Here is a 13,552-nt window from a genome sequence, read left to right as displayed (position 1 = left end):
AGTACTTACAAAGTGGAAGACTCACAGACCTTTAGAGAAACATTTCTTGGTCTTGCCTGCTGTTTAAAAATGTATCCAAAAACTCATTACCCACCAAACTTCTCACTATAAAGTCTGGCTGGAAACAAAATACGTCTCTCATCTTTTCACACTGAGATAAATAAGAACATAAAAATAATAATGACCAGAAGTCCCTTCATTGTTTTTCTGAAAATGAACTTTAGTGGCTGACACTTGTCCTGAGATTATATTTAAAAAAAAAATATATATATCTGTAACAAATAGGATCTTGCACAGGCAAAAAGCAACAAGATGATTTTCCAAAAGGAGGTTGTTGTTTTAAGAATTTGTTGGCTTAATAAATGAAACAACCTAAGGCTGAACACATGCCATAATGATTACATTTTGCAGGAAAAGTCAGTGCCTCTGGCTTTCTTGTTCTAGAGCCAACAGCAGTCCTCTTTCTGGGCTTTAGTTGCAGCTCTGAACCATTCCTCCTACCGGAGATAAGGAGCAGTAGTCAGAAAATTACAGGCATATAAAAATAACTAACTGAAACAACACAAAACCTACACAATCAAGTAGTAGAAACAGCCTACGATTGACAAAACAGCTATTTTTTATAATATAGTGAAGATTGGCAAATAGTTTCTTATGCCTAAAGCTGTTGTTTAATTTAATAAAGCCAGCCATATTAATTTGGCAATACTCCCAAGCTGGATTGAGACTCAGTTATGAAAGTGACTGTGGATCCCTTCCACATGCCATTGGTAATGGTGGTGATGTTGTCCTCAAAGGCTGGTTATGCAAACACACACACACACATACACTTGTTGCATACTAATTGATTAAGTAAAACATTTAAGTATTAAAATATAATGAAAAAATCAAAAGATAAGCAAAGCATATACTCCATTTGATTCTAGGTTTGTCTCTACCCTCTTCATTTAGTCAAAAAGTCTTAAGTCTTAACCAAAAATAGGGATTTAAGTTAAAATTCTGCTTCTATTCTAAAGCAGTAAGAACAAAGCTGAGCAGTGGCATCCATATCTAGTCTCCCAACCATTTGACCCTCATGGCCAAGGGTGACAAACTCCTACTTCGTGAGTGTGGCACTTGAATATATTATTTAAGCTGGCACTTCTGGAGACTAGTAAATAAACATATACCTTAGCTTATGGTAATAATTACCATTAACACTTTTGAGTGCTTATCATGTGCTTATAATGTAACTTGGTTAGTATTCTTTATATCATTGTCTTATTTGATCTTCACCGTAACTATGAAGTAGATACTGTTATTTTATTCCAATTTGTAAATAAAGATATTAAAGCTTAGAGAGATTAAGTAATTTGCCTGAAGTCACACATCTAGTAAAGCAAAAATGAGATAGCAACTCAGGGAATCGGACTTCAAAAGTAGATCTCTAAACCCTGGGCTATGCAGCTCCTTTGGTATCATTTCATATCTATGGAAAATAATCTTGGCTACAATATGCAATTACTGCTTAGCTACTTGTTCCTACATTATCTCTCACTGCAAGGCTAGAAATGGTTATAATTAACCAAGATCCTGTTTAAGCCAACAGAAAATTACAGTTAGAAAGAGAAATCCAAACTTTATCATAATTAACTAATTTATAACTAGTCATTTCTTATGGGGATGTTTTAATTCAGGTTTTTGTTTCCTCAAGTAAATAACATTGAGAAGCTCATAATTCATGATTTTACCCCCACTCCACCCACAACACACCCTCATCCTCATAGGAAATTAGTGCTTTTTTTTTTTTGAGGAAGATTAGCCCTGAGCTAACATCTGCTGCCAATCCTCCTCTTTTTGCTGAGGAAAACTAGCCCTGAGCTAACATCCGTGCCCATGGTCCTCTATTTTACATGTGGGACGCCTGCCACAGCATGGCTTGATAAGCAGTAGGTAGATCTGCACCTGGGATCCAAAATGGCAAACCCCGGGCCACTGAAGCGGAACCTGAAAACTTAACCGCTGCGCCACCAGGCCGCCCCCAGTGCTATTTTCTTTAATCAAAGCAAATGTACTTTAAACCTTTAATATTCTGCTATATTTCCTTTAATATTCTGCTATATTTCCAATTCTCAGTTTTATTTCCATTCACCCACTACAAGTTCCACTGTTCTGTATTTTTTTTAATGGGAGGTAATTAAATTCCCTGGTTCCTTTTACGATGCATGTTTCCTTAAAAATACATTTCTTACTTTACATATCTAGAAAGCATTTTAAAGATAATCAACATTTTGATACGTTTCTACTCCAAGTGTCACAGAAACTCTCCATGACCTGGGCCATCTCAAAGCTTTTGTTGTAGTTTCTTTTTGAAGTTCTAAAAAGTTATGGCTTCCTACACACCGGTGCATTGGCATAATACCCCCATGCCTGCAGGTCCCCATGCCATTGTTACCACTGTGTTTTGATGGACTCCACACTCACAGCTCTCCAAGGATCCGTGACTGAGTTGAATGAAACTTTTGCTACTTGGCAGGAGCAGTAAGAACACATGAAACCTGCCAGCTGTCAAGGATGTAAATGGTGATTTTGTTTCACTTTTTAATGAATTAAAGTAGGATTGAAATCTATCCAAAGTCAGCATGTTTGGCCTTTTAAAGGAAGAAAAATGAAAGAGAGGGGTGCTTTCTTCTCCCCCGGCAGTGGTGTGCAGTGAGGTGTTGACGATTAGTGTGAGTAGTCAACACTCCAGGAAAGCTGTCTAAAGGCTGTTTCTGTTGTTGGTTTCTTTTCCGTCTAATCAAACGCACTCGATTAGCCCCAGGCAAGCAGACCCTCCCCATTCTGTCTTAGAAAAATTTTTATATCTCTGACCTTTCCCAAAGGCAAAAACTAGAATGTTTCATTATCTCTCAAATCATTCCCCAAGGTGCAGTGAGGGAGACAAAACCCTAAAAACCATATATTTTTAATTTGGTGGGTGTTTTTCTTGCTTTCTTTTTCCAAAGCTAACAATGAGTGAGATTTATTTACTCAACGTTGATTCATTGAACCACAGCAAGTACCTGTGGAAACTGACAAAACCCCATTGCACATTTCTCCAGTGCACTCAGAATTACATTATTCTGTTCATATTTACAGGGCATTTTGTGCACAATCATTTAAGTTTTCCCCAAAGGTGTATTTACCTGTATAAGAAAATGTACAGGTTTGCTGTTGTCACCTGTGCCAAAGTAGCAAGATCTTTAACTCCCCATGCTTTAGCTTTTTCTTTTTAATATGAAAACAATCTTCTAGTAGCAACTTGGCCAGAAAGCACAAAAAACAGGTGATTTTATTGTCATCCAATCTTCATTTGCCTTTTTCCTCAATGATGTAATAATATGAACTTGGCAGTCCCCCATCTTCTTTCCTCAAACAAACAAAAATACTTTTAAGTTCTATAGGGTTTGGTTGCCCTGTTTCTCTCTGGAGTTAGCAGCTCTCACTGTATTAAATATGGCAATGTCTCTTTGTCTCTAGATTTGTTATTCACCTTATGAATCATTAAGATCAACCCAACTCTTACTAAAAGTAGGTCATCATTGGTGGTCCAGTATCACATGGTTTATTTGACAGAGAATGGGTAAAACAGAATCAGGGAATTTTATTCTCGTTGACAAAGAACATTCCACTGAGCCTTGAGCATGTGTGTTTAAGCTTCCCTCTTGAAACGGCCTTTAGCCTAGAGGGTGTAGAGATCAAGGAGCCAAAGCCCTCTAAGAGGGAACCAGAGCTTTTGCTTCCTGGAATGGATCAGAATCAACAAAAAAAATCTTGATGCCAAAATTTGTGACCGTGTCTTCCCAATACAACCATGGACTCAAGGCTTAGCCGTGGGCCAAACCAAGCTCTCTTGTAACCAACCACTTCTGAACTCCAACCAGGACCTGCTTAAATGGTTAATCACTTTTGCTTGGTGGCATTTGCCTTTTGAGCCTCACATTGCCTTTGGTCGGAAAGACAGTGTTTACAGGGGCTGCTCTCTTAAATGTATGAATATAGGAGTAAATTCCCAATACTTTTACACCTATTATCTCTGAGTTATTCATCACAGCTTAAAACTGTTTATTTTCCTTTCAGCATTACATATTGCATGTAGAACAGTGAGCTAGACACTGCTCATATTATTTTCAAATCAGAAGACAATCTCCCCTTGGGACCGGGCCAGTGGCATAGAGGTTAAATGCGCGTGCTCTGCTCCAGTAGCCTGGGGTTCACAGGTTCTGATTCCGGGCGTGGACATACACACTGCTTATCAAGCCATGCTATGGCAGGCATCCTACGTATAAAAGCATAGAGGAAGATGGGCACAGATGTTAGCATAGGGCCAATCTTCCTCAGCAAAAAGAGGAGGATTGGTGGTGAGTGTTAGCTCAGGGCTAATCTTCTTCAAAAGAAATAAAAGACACTTTCCCCTCCTTCCCTTTTCAACATAAAGATTCCCATAAGTGACTGTGAATACTTAAGGAAGAAGCATAGTAAGTTTTCAGTCACTATCTCTTAAAGTGCAGATATTTGCAATTGCTATACACTGTAGGATATAAAAATTCTAAAAATTTATTCATGCTCTACAGCCAAAGAAAGGATGGGTAAAGTTGATTTAAAGGAAATGGTTTACAATTTCCAAATTTTAAAGCATTGAATTCTCCTCCATATTCAGAGGAGTGAAGTCAGAAGACTCAGTGCTTAAAGTCAGAAATTGTACTTTCAAATGCTTGGTCTTAGCCTCATATCTCCCCTCTGTCATCTACCTGAAAATAATAATATAACAGGATGGTTTGCAATCAAAAGAAATTGTATGTGAAAAACCATTAGAAAGAGTCAAATTTGCTATTATACTTACTATCTGAGCAAATAGACTTTTTTGGAAGAAATAAATTTTACCTTAAGACATTATAAAATATCTTTAACTATGAATATCATATTCATATTCCTTCTGATTTTTTGTCATTGTTACTGAGGAAGATTTTCCCTGAGCTAACATCCATTGCCAATATTCCTCTTTTTGCTCAAGCAAGAGTCACCGTGAGTTAACATCCATGCCAATCTTCCTCTGTTTTGTATGTGGGTCATCACCACAGCAGGGCCACTGACAAGTAGTGTAGGTCTGCACCTAGGAACTAAACCCAAGCTATCAAAGCAGAACACATCGAACTTAACCACTAGGCCATGAGGCCAAACCCTCCTTTGATTTTTGATCAGTTTATTGCACAGATAAGTATCTTATTTGCAGCAACACACAAACAAAATTATTCCTTAATTTGTTTACCATAATTCAATTATTTTGTCTTGAGTTTTTCATCTAAGAGTATAGCTAATTTTAGCCATTGCATATGAAGTTTCAAGAGTTTGCTACTAATAATAGTTTGCTACATACAGATCATATTTTAATGGTATATTCTTTCCTCACAGGCAGTCTCAAAAAGTTATACTTGAAATTCTTTTATTTTTTCTGAAACAAAACACAAATAGACACATCGCTGTTTGTAAAACTTTAACATACTTTAAGAAAACTTTTTTTAAGAAATTATTAAATTTTCATCTATTTTATTTGTGTATATATCTTCGAAATCTCAAAGTAAGGTTAAACATTGATGGAGGAATGTAGATGAGAAAAGATTTAGTGGGGATAACATTTCAAAACTATACTAAGCATATTATTTTCTTAGGGCTGAATGACCACTGTTTTAAAAAGTACAGCACAAATATTTCCCTTGTATTTGGAAGAAGGCAGAAGAAGGAAAGGAAAAAAAGAAACGACTAAATGTTGTGTAGCTGGGTGGCATTTGCAGTAGGTAAGAACATAGAAAATCAACCTATGTGGTTTCTACATCTATTTTAAAAGTTAATCATGTGTAGCTTAAATGAGTCCTGATTATATAGAAATCCTAATGCAGAAAGCTGAATTTGGTTTCATGACATTTAAATATACCTGTGGGTACATGTGACTACATTGTCATTTTGTTTGTACAATAAAATATTCAAGAGGGTAGAATTGTAATTAAAATAAACACATAATCATTATTTAATACCTAGTAATAATGATATCTAAATAATTACTGTCACACCATTCTAAGTATTTTACATGTGTAAAGTTGCTTAATCTTCACAACACCTCCAAGAGGAAAATATTATTATTATTAACATTTTACAGATGACAAAACTGAGACACACAGAGATTAAGTAACTTGCGATAGGTCACACAGCTAGGAAGTGGCAGTCTGCTTTTAAGTCAGCTGTCTGCCTGGCCACTATGCTACACTGACTTCTTAATATTAGTTTGTAATTGGACCTCCAAATATAAATCTTCTTGGTGACTTTTCTGAAGCACAATTTAGTAAAAATTCACACACACACAAATACACACTCTCACATATATACATATATGTAAGAGGTTATATATATAATCAACCTCAGAAAAGAGCAAGAAAATAAGATAGCATAACAGAAGCGTTTCCTGACCACTGTAATAACAGCAATCCTGAATGACAATAATATATCGTATGTATTGAGCACTCACCACATGCCAGTCACTGTACCGAGCATTTTAGAATAATTAACCCATTTATTCTTAAAAAAAATCTTATGAGGTAGATTCCATTATCTCCAATTTACAGAAAAATGAAGCAAAGGGAGGATAAGTTGCCCAAAGTCAAACAGCATTAACTGTGGTGGAACCAGAGATTTGAATCCAGGAAATCTCATTTTAAAGCTTATATTCTTAAATACTACACTATTTTAGTTTTATGTAATTCTGTTACTGTTCCCCATTTTCTAAATTATTCTACAAAGATTGCAACTTATTTTTGATTATGCAACATACCTTGATTAAAGTAGGTGACTTTTTTTTTCACATCTATTCTCTCAAATATTGGTTTTGCATTACTGTTGATTAGCCAAATACCAAATCAACCCTGTCAAGCCCTTAACTTCAAAGGGGAAGTAATTTATATATTTACATTTATTTACTCTCAACTTCTGAAAGTATGTTGGTCTTTTGAATCTTATGTATTATTGTGGCTCTTCTCAAAATTGTTGTTTCAGCCTCTTCTGAACTAACTTACTTAAATATCAACTATCTGTAAATTCTTGAAATCCCTGTATCATGCCTTCCCTGAGTAATTCTCCATCATTGAAATAATGTTCAGCCCTGCCTGAAATTGTTCTCCATTACTGAAATTATGGTCAGGAAGGTCTCCAGATAGTTATGCCATAATTATCTTCTGAGGTTTGAATTTTAGTCTATTTTCAAACTTTGTGTATGTTAGAAAAGATGATCTAGAAATTACATTTATGTTGTCAAAAGGAAATAAATTGATGCATGAAAAATATTATTCCATGGCTTTTAAGAGCCAGAGATATTTTATCTTTATAAAGAAGAACATGCCATTCTCAGTATTCTCCCCATCCTGTGTCTTGTATATGTGTGTGTGTGTTTATCAAAGATTAATAATACTAAAATTGGGAAAATGAAACCTTCAATATATTTACACTAAGTGATTTTAATCATTAACTCCTTTCTAATAAAGTTAAATTATCTAGAATCAAAAACAATACTTATATGGCTCAAAATACAGAAGAGCAGTTGTAAAAGACATAGTTGAGGGGCCAGCCCCATGGCCGAGTGGTTAAGTCCACATGCTCCGCTTTGGTGGCCCAGGGTTCAGATCCTGGGTGCAGACACGGCACCACTCACTAGGCCAGGTTGAGGTGGCGTCCCACGTGCCACAACAAGAAGGACCTACAACTAAAATATACAACTATGTACTGGGGAGATTTGGGGAGAAAAAAGCAGGGAGGAAAAAAGACATAGTTCACAGATAGTAAATAAATTTTGTCAAATATTTAGATTCATTAAAATGTTTGAAGACAAATATAATTCCCATGAATTTTGAGTGATTCCTTTTTTTATTAACGTATAATTGACATACAACATTATATTATTTTGAAGTGTACAACATAATGAGTCAATATTTGTATGTATTGGAAATGATCACCACAGTAAGTCCACTTAACACCCATCACCACACAGAGTTACAGAATTTTTTTTCTTATGATAAGAACTTTTAAGATCTACTCTCTTAGCAACTTTCAAATACACAATACAGCATTATTAACTGTAGTCATCATGCTGTACATTTCATCCCCATGATTTATTTATTTTATAATTGGAATTTGTAACTTTTGACTCCTTTCACCTATTTCACCCAACCCCCATGCCCAACTCTGGCAACTACCGATCCGTTCTCTATATCTATAAGCTTGGTGTTTGTTTTTTTTCTTTGAGATTCCACACAAAAGTGACATTGTATTTTCTCTGCCTTTCTCTGTCTGACTTATTTCACTTAGCGTAATGCCCTCAAGGTCCATATCCATGTTGTCATAAGTGGAAAGGTTTCTTTCTCTTTTATGGTTGAATAATATTCCATTGTGTATGTGTGTGTGTATATATATATTTTAGACACATTTCTTTATCCATTCATTCATTGATAGGCATTTAGGTTGTTTCCGTATCTTGGCTATTGTAAATAATACTGTAGCGAAGATGGGGGAGCAGATACCTTCTAATCTACTCAAGAGGCTGCAAGGGGAAAAGAGCCATGAACACATTGAGACATAGGGAAACATAAAATGAGATAACGCATTCAAACATATAGATAATTACAATAAATGTAAGCAAACTAAACTGTTCAGTTAAAAGACAAAAACATTTTTCAGAATAACCCTTTTAAAAAAACTCAGTTGTATATCCTTTTCAATAAAACTTAAAGAAGTTTGAAAGAAGACTTAAAGTATATGTACCTAAAACGTGGAAAGGAAAAGGAAAAAGACAGGCAAATATTAACAACAACAAAGAGTCTACATAATTATTTTAATGAAATAAAATTTAAGACAAAAACTTTCAGGAAAAAAAATCACTAGCAATAAAGTTCATTACACAATGAAATCAGGTCAATTCCTCGGGAAGATGTAACTATTCTAAACTTCATCCCCTCGTCAGGTAGCCTCAAGATGCGTGACCTAAACAGACAACTCAAAGAGGCAGAACTTCTGGAAGGACTTAAGTGATCTCCCATCTCACTGAGAGATTTTGACACAACTCTGCAGTATTTAGGACTCTTCTCCCCTAAAAAAAGTTAAGATAAAGCTTCAATTAGAAAATGTATTTGGGCTGAGTAAAAGAGACTCCTAAAATAAAGACTTAAATAAATGAAGATTCCAAAAATTAATTCTTGCCTACCTACCTTTTGAAAACTTTCGAATCTCGGTTTAAAGACTGCTGAAAGGATACACATAATGCACATTTGCCTTACAAATGGAGAATGCAGTCTTCCAAGCACTCAGGCGACATTTATAAAAATTAACCTTGAACAGCCTATAAAGCAAGTTTCAATAAGTTTTTAAAAATACCTAATATGCAAACATATTCTCTTCCCATGTCATAAATAAGGTAGAAACAAAAAAGCATAATTTTTAAAAATCATATTATTAATAAGGAAAAGATAAATTTCTAAATAAATCAAGGGATAAGGGATAGATTATAATGGAAACTAGAAAACACTTAGAAATTTTAAATAATGAAAATATAGCAAATATAGATGCAATTATATAGTAAACACATTTTTCTTTTGGTTTTACATAATTCATTGTTTCCAACCCTTTACAGCATTCTTTTGACATTTATTTATTCTAGGTTATAGTATGAGATAAGCAACCCATTTTTTTCTCAAACTGTTGACCAATTTTCTAATCAAAATTTATTGAATAATGCATCTTCCCCCAAGTAGTTTTTATCATGCTGCGACTCCTTTTATGCATTTATCTTTGTTTAGAATTATCAATTCCTTTCCATTGGTTTGTAAATGTTAATTTTATAATGTTTTCATAAGTCCCAGGGAATGTCCTTTTTGTTATGCCTTCTTTCTAAGGAAAAGCTTGTTACTATTATCACCAGTTGCCAACTAATCTGTACAAAATTCACTTTTTCTATCTGCGAATATTTTATTTATTTTTAAACTAAATATTAGATGTACCCAAACTAGTTTTTTCCTAAACACTTTACACATAATATGTCTCCCTTAAGCTCCTCCTAGACAGCCATTACCTACAGCTCCAATTCCTGCAGCTTCCGTAACCACTCCCTTCCCTCCAGCCCTTTCGGGTGTAAGGATGGTAATGGCGTCCTGCTGGTGCAGAATGGGCTTTTTCACTGCCTTGCTGGTTTCCCTTTAACCCCACCCACGAGTCTATAAATAGTCCATCCATTAAACCCTTTTCCATCAACCCTATTGAATGTTCTCTCTTTTTCCTCCCAGGTCTCTGACTGACATGGGTATGTGTTCTATGATAAACCCAATCTCTTCTAGAGAAAGCAACGCTTACAAAGGTGACATCACTTTCTAAGCTTGCACAGCAGGTAAGGGAGGTAAGTAAAATCCAGATTTGAACCCAAGTTTTCAACTGCCAGTATCCATAGATGTCACCATGCAGGGTGGTAGATAAAGACTGGCCTATAGATCATCCTTGGACTTTTGAAAAGTTATATATAACGAAACTTATTTTTGCAATATTTTGGAACAAGCAGTGACTATTAGGAAAGTATTATATCAGTGTTAAGGGTTCTTGGCTATGTGGCAAGAGCAGTATCTTTCTGAGACAGCTAGCCATATCACAAGAAGATCTGGAACTTTTTAAGGGTGAGATTTAGTACAAGAGGCAGATATCAGCAATAGCATATTTCAAAATACACACTTCCCTGGGAATGGATATCCATAAAGAGAGCCCAAGTGTTTACTGCCTATTAGTCTTCTTTCCAATTCCCATAAATTGAGAGAAAAATTGCCAAAATTTCAATGTCACAAATGATGCAAAGGAAAACATGTGGTGGCGGAGGGGAGAGGATGGGTATTCTCCTCTGTAATGCTTGGCTAGTTTTCTGGAAAATAATAAATTTGCCAAACTTAATCTGAACTCACTTGGCTTTGCTGGGCCTTTCATCTATAATTAATGTGAAGTTTTCACCATCACTGTAAGGCCCACATGTCTTAATCCTGCTTTTTTGTGGTTTGATGATAAAAACCACAGACCTTCACAAACGCAGAGAAAATTCAATAGAGCCTTAAAAAAAGGTTCTGGTTTTGTTTGGCTTAGAGATTTTACAGTCTGGACTAGGACAATACTGAAATTTCAAAGGAAGCTTAATGAGTTGAATTCACAAGAACTCAAAATCACTGAATCAATGCAACCAAGTTCATCCAACTTGAAACTACCAAATACACAATCCTGCTCACGACCCTACTCTTTACCTGACCTGATATTGAAGATCACCTTTTTTTCCCAGCTTTATTGAGATATAACTGACATATAACATTCTGTAAATTTAAGATGTACGTGTGATCCTTTGATATACATATATATTGCAAAATGATTGCCCTGGTAAGGTTAGTTACCATAACCATCACTTCACATAATTACCTTTTGTTGCTATTGTTGTGACATTTAAGATTTACTCTCTCAGCAACTTTCAAATATACAATAAAGTGTTGTTAACTATAGTCATTGTGCCGTATATTAGATTCCTAGAACTTATTCATTTTATCACTGGAAGTTTGTACCCTTCGACCAATATCTCCCATTTCCTCAATCTCCCAGCCCATTAGAAACCACCAATCTACTCTCTGTTTCTATGAGTTTGGCTTTTTCTGAGTCCAAATATAAGGGACATTATACAGTATTTGTTTTTCTCTGTCTGACTTATTTCACTTAGCAGAATACCCTCAAGTCTCATCCATATTGTCACAAATAACAGGATTTCCTTCTTTTTTATGCCTGAATAATATTCCATTTTTTATATATACCACATTTTCTTTCTCCATTCATCCATTGATGGCCATTTACATTGTTCCCATGTCTTGTCTATTGTGAATAATGTTGCAGTGAACCTGGGGGGCAGATATCTCTTTGAGATAGTGATTTCATTTCCTTCAGATATGTACCCAGAAATGAGATTGCTGGAGTATATGGTTGTTCTATTTGTAATTTTTTGAGGAACTTCTATACTGTTTTCTATAGTGGCTGCACCAATTTACAATCCCACCAACAGTGCATGATGGTTCCCTTTTCTCCACACCCTCTCCAATACTTGTTATGTCTTATCTTTTTGAAAATAGCTTTTCTGACAGGTGTGAGGTGATATCTCATTGTCGTTTTGGTTTGCATTTCCCTGAAGTTGAAGCTCTTTGTTCAAAATTTTATATAACCCATTCAAATTCTACATTAATAAAATAATTTAGTGTTTTAATAACATATCTGTTTTAACGTAAATCTCAACATATAAATTAGAGTTTCTTCATAAACAAGAACATTTTCACTTCTGGTATAGTTTATTTTATTAATTTTTTGAAATAATATAGTCACATAATTCAATTTTCAAAAGTTACCAAAGATTATAGAAAGAAAAGTATGTTTCCCTTCTAACCTTTTCCCTAGCCATGAGCTGTCTCATTGGAGACAACCCCAATTACTAGTACTTGAGTACCCTTCTAGAGACAGCCTAGGAATATGCAACAAGCACCTACGTGTGTAGTTCTTTAGGTATATACATGTATTTATGTATTATTTTTATTTAAAACAAATGATAACATGCTTAGAATGCTTTTCACTTTGCTTTTTTTCAACTTAAAATCTGTCTTGGACATCACTCCACAGCAGTGCTTCATTCATTTATAAAATTGATGAAGAGGGTTCAGTTGTATGAATGTATCACATTTATAATACTAGCTAATATGTTTAAACTTTTAGTTTGATTTTGGCACTGTTTTAATGCTTTAACCAATTCAATTCTTTTTTTTTTAAAGATTTTATTTTTTTTCCTTTTTCTCCCCAAAGCCCCCCAGTACATAGTTGTATATTCTTCTTTGTGGGTCCTTCTAGTTGTGGCATGTGGGATGCTGCCTCAGCGTGGTTTGATGAGCAGTGCCATGTCCGCGCCCAGGATTCGAACCAACGAAACACCGGGTCGCCTGCAGCAGAGCGCGAGAACTTAACCACTCGGCCACGGGGCCAGCCCAACCAATTCAATTCTTGATAGTAGTATTTTTACTTTCATTTTTGCATTTTAGGAGTCTGAGGGGCAGAGAGATTCATTAACTTACACAAGATCACAGAGAGCGAGGGAGCAGACTTGAGATAGTTTAGTTCCAGCTCCTGAGTTTGTTGGGACAAACTGAACTAAACCCAACAAACTCTCCATCTTGGGAGCAGAGACACTGGCCTCGTTTGTTTCTGACTATCTTTTCAAGATTGTTTGCATAGTAAACAGCTTTGGAAACAGAGATTGTGAAACTCTCCCAGGCAGAGGGAAGATTCATTTACTGTCCAGGATAACAAAGATAGTATCTCCCTCCATAGAGTAGAGCAGATTTTTCTTACAGCTAATTATGAAAGATTTGGTTTGGTGTGAAGCAAACCTACAGTGTATCAGCATCCACAAGGACCCCTTCACACTGTCTCCTCGGAACCGTCTGATTAC

This window comes from Equus asinus, chromosome 3 (assembly GCF_041296235.1).
Source record: "Equus asinus isolate D_3611 breed Donkey chromosome 3, EquAss-T2T_v2, whole genome shotgun sequence".
NCBI classification, from domain to species: domain Eukaryota; kingdom Metazoa; phylum Chordata; class Mammalia; order Perissodactyla; family Equidae; genus Equus; species Equus asinus.
Note: the sequence above shows the minus strand (reverse complement) of the source record.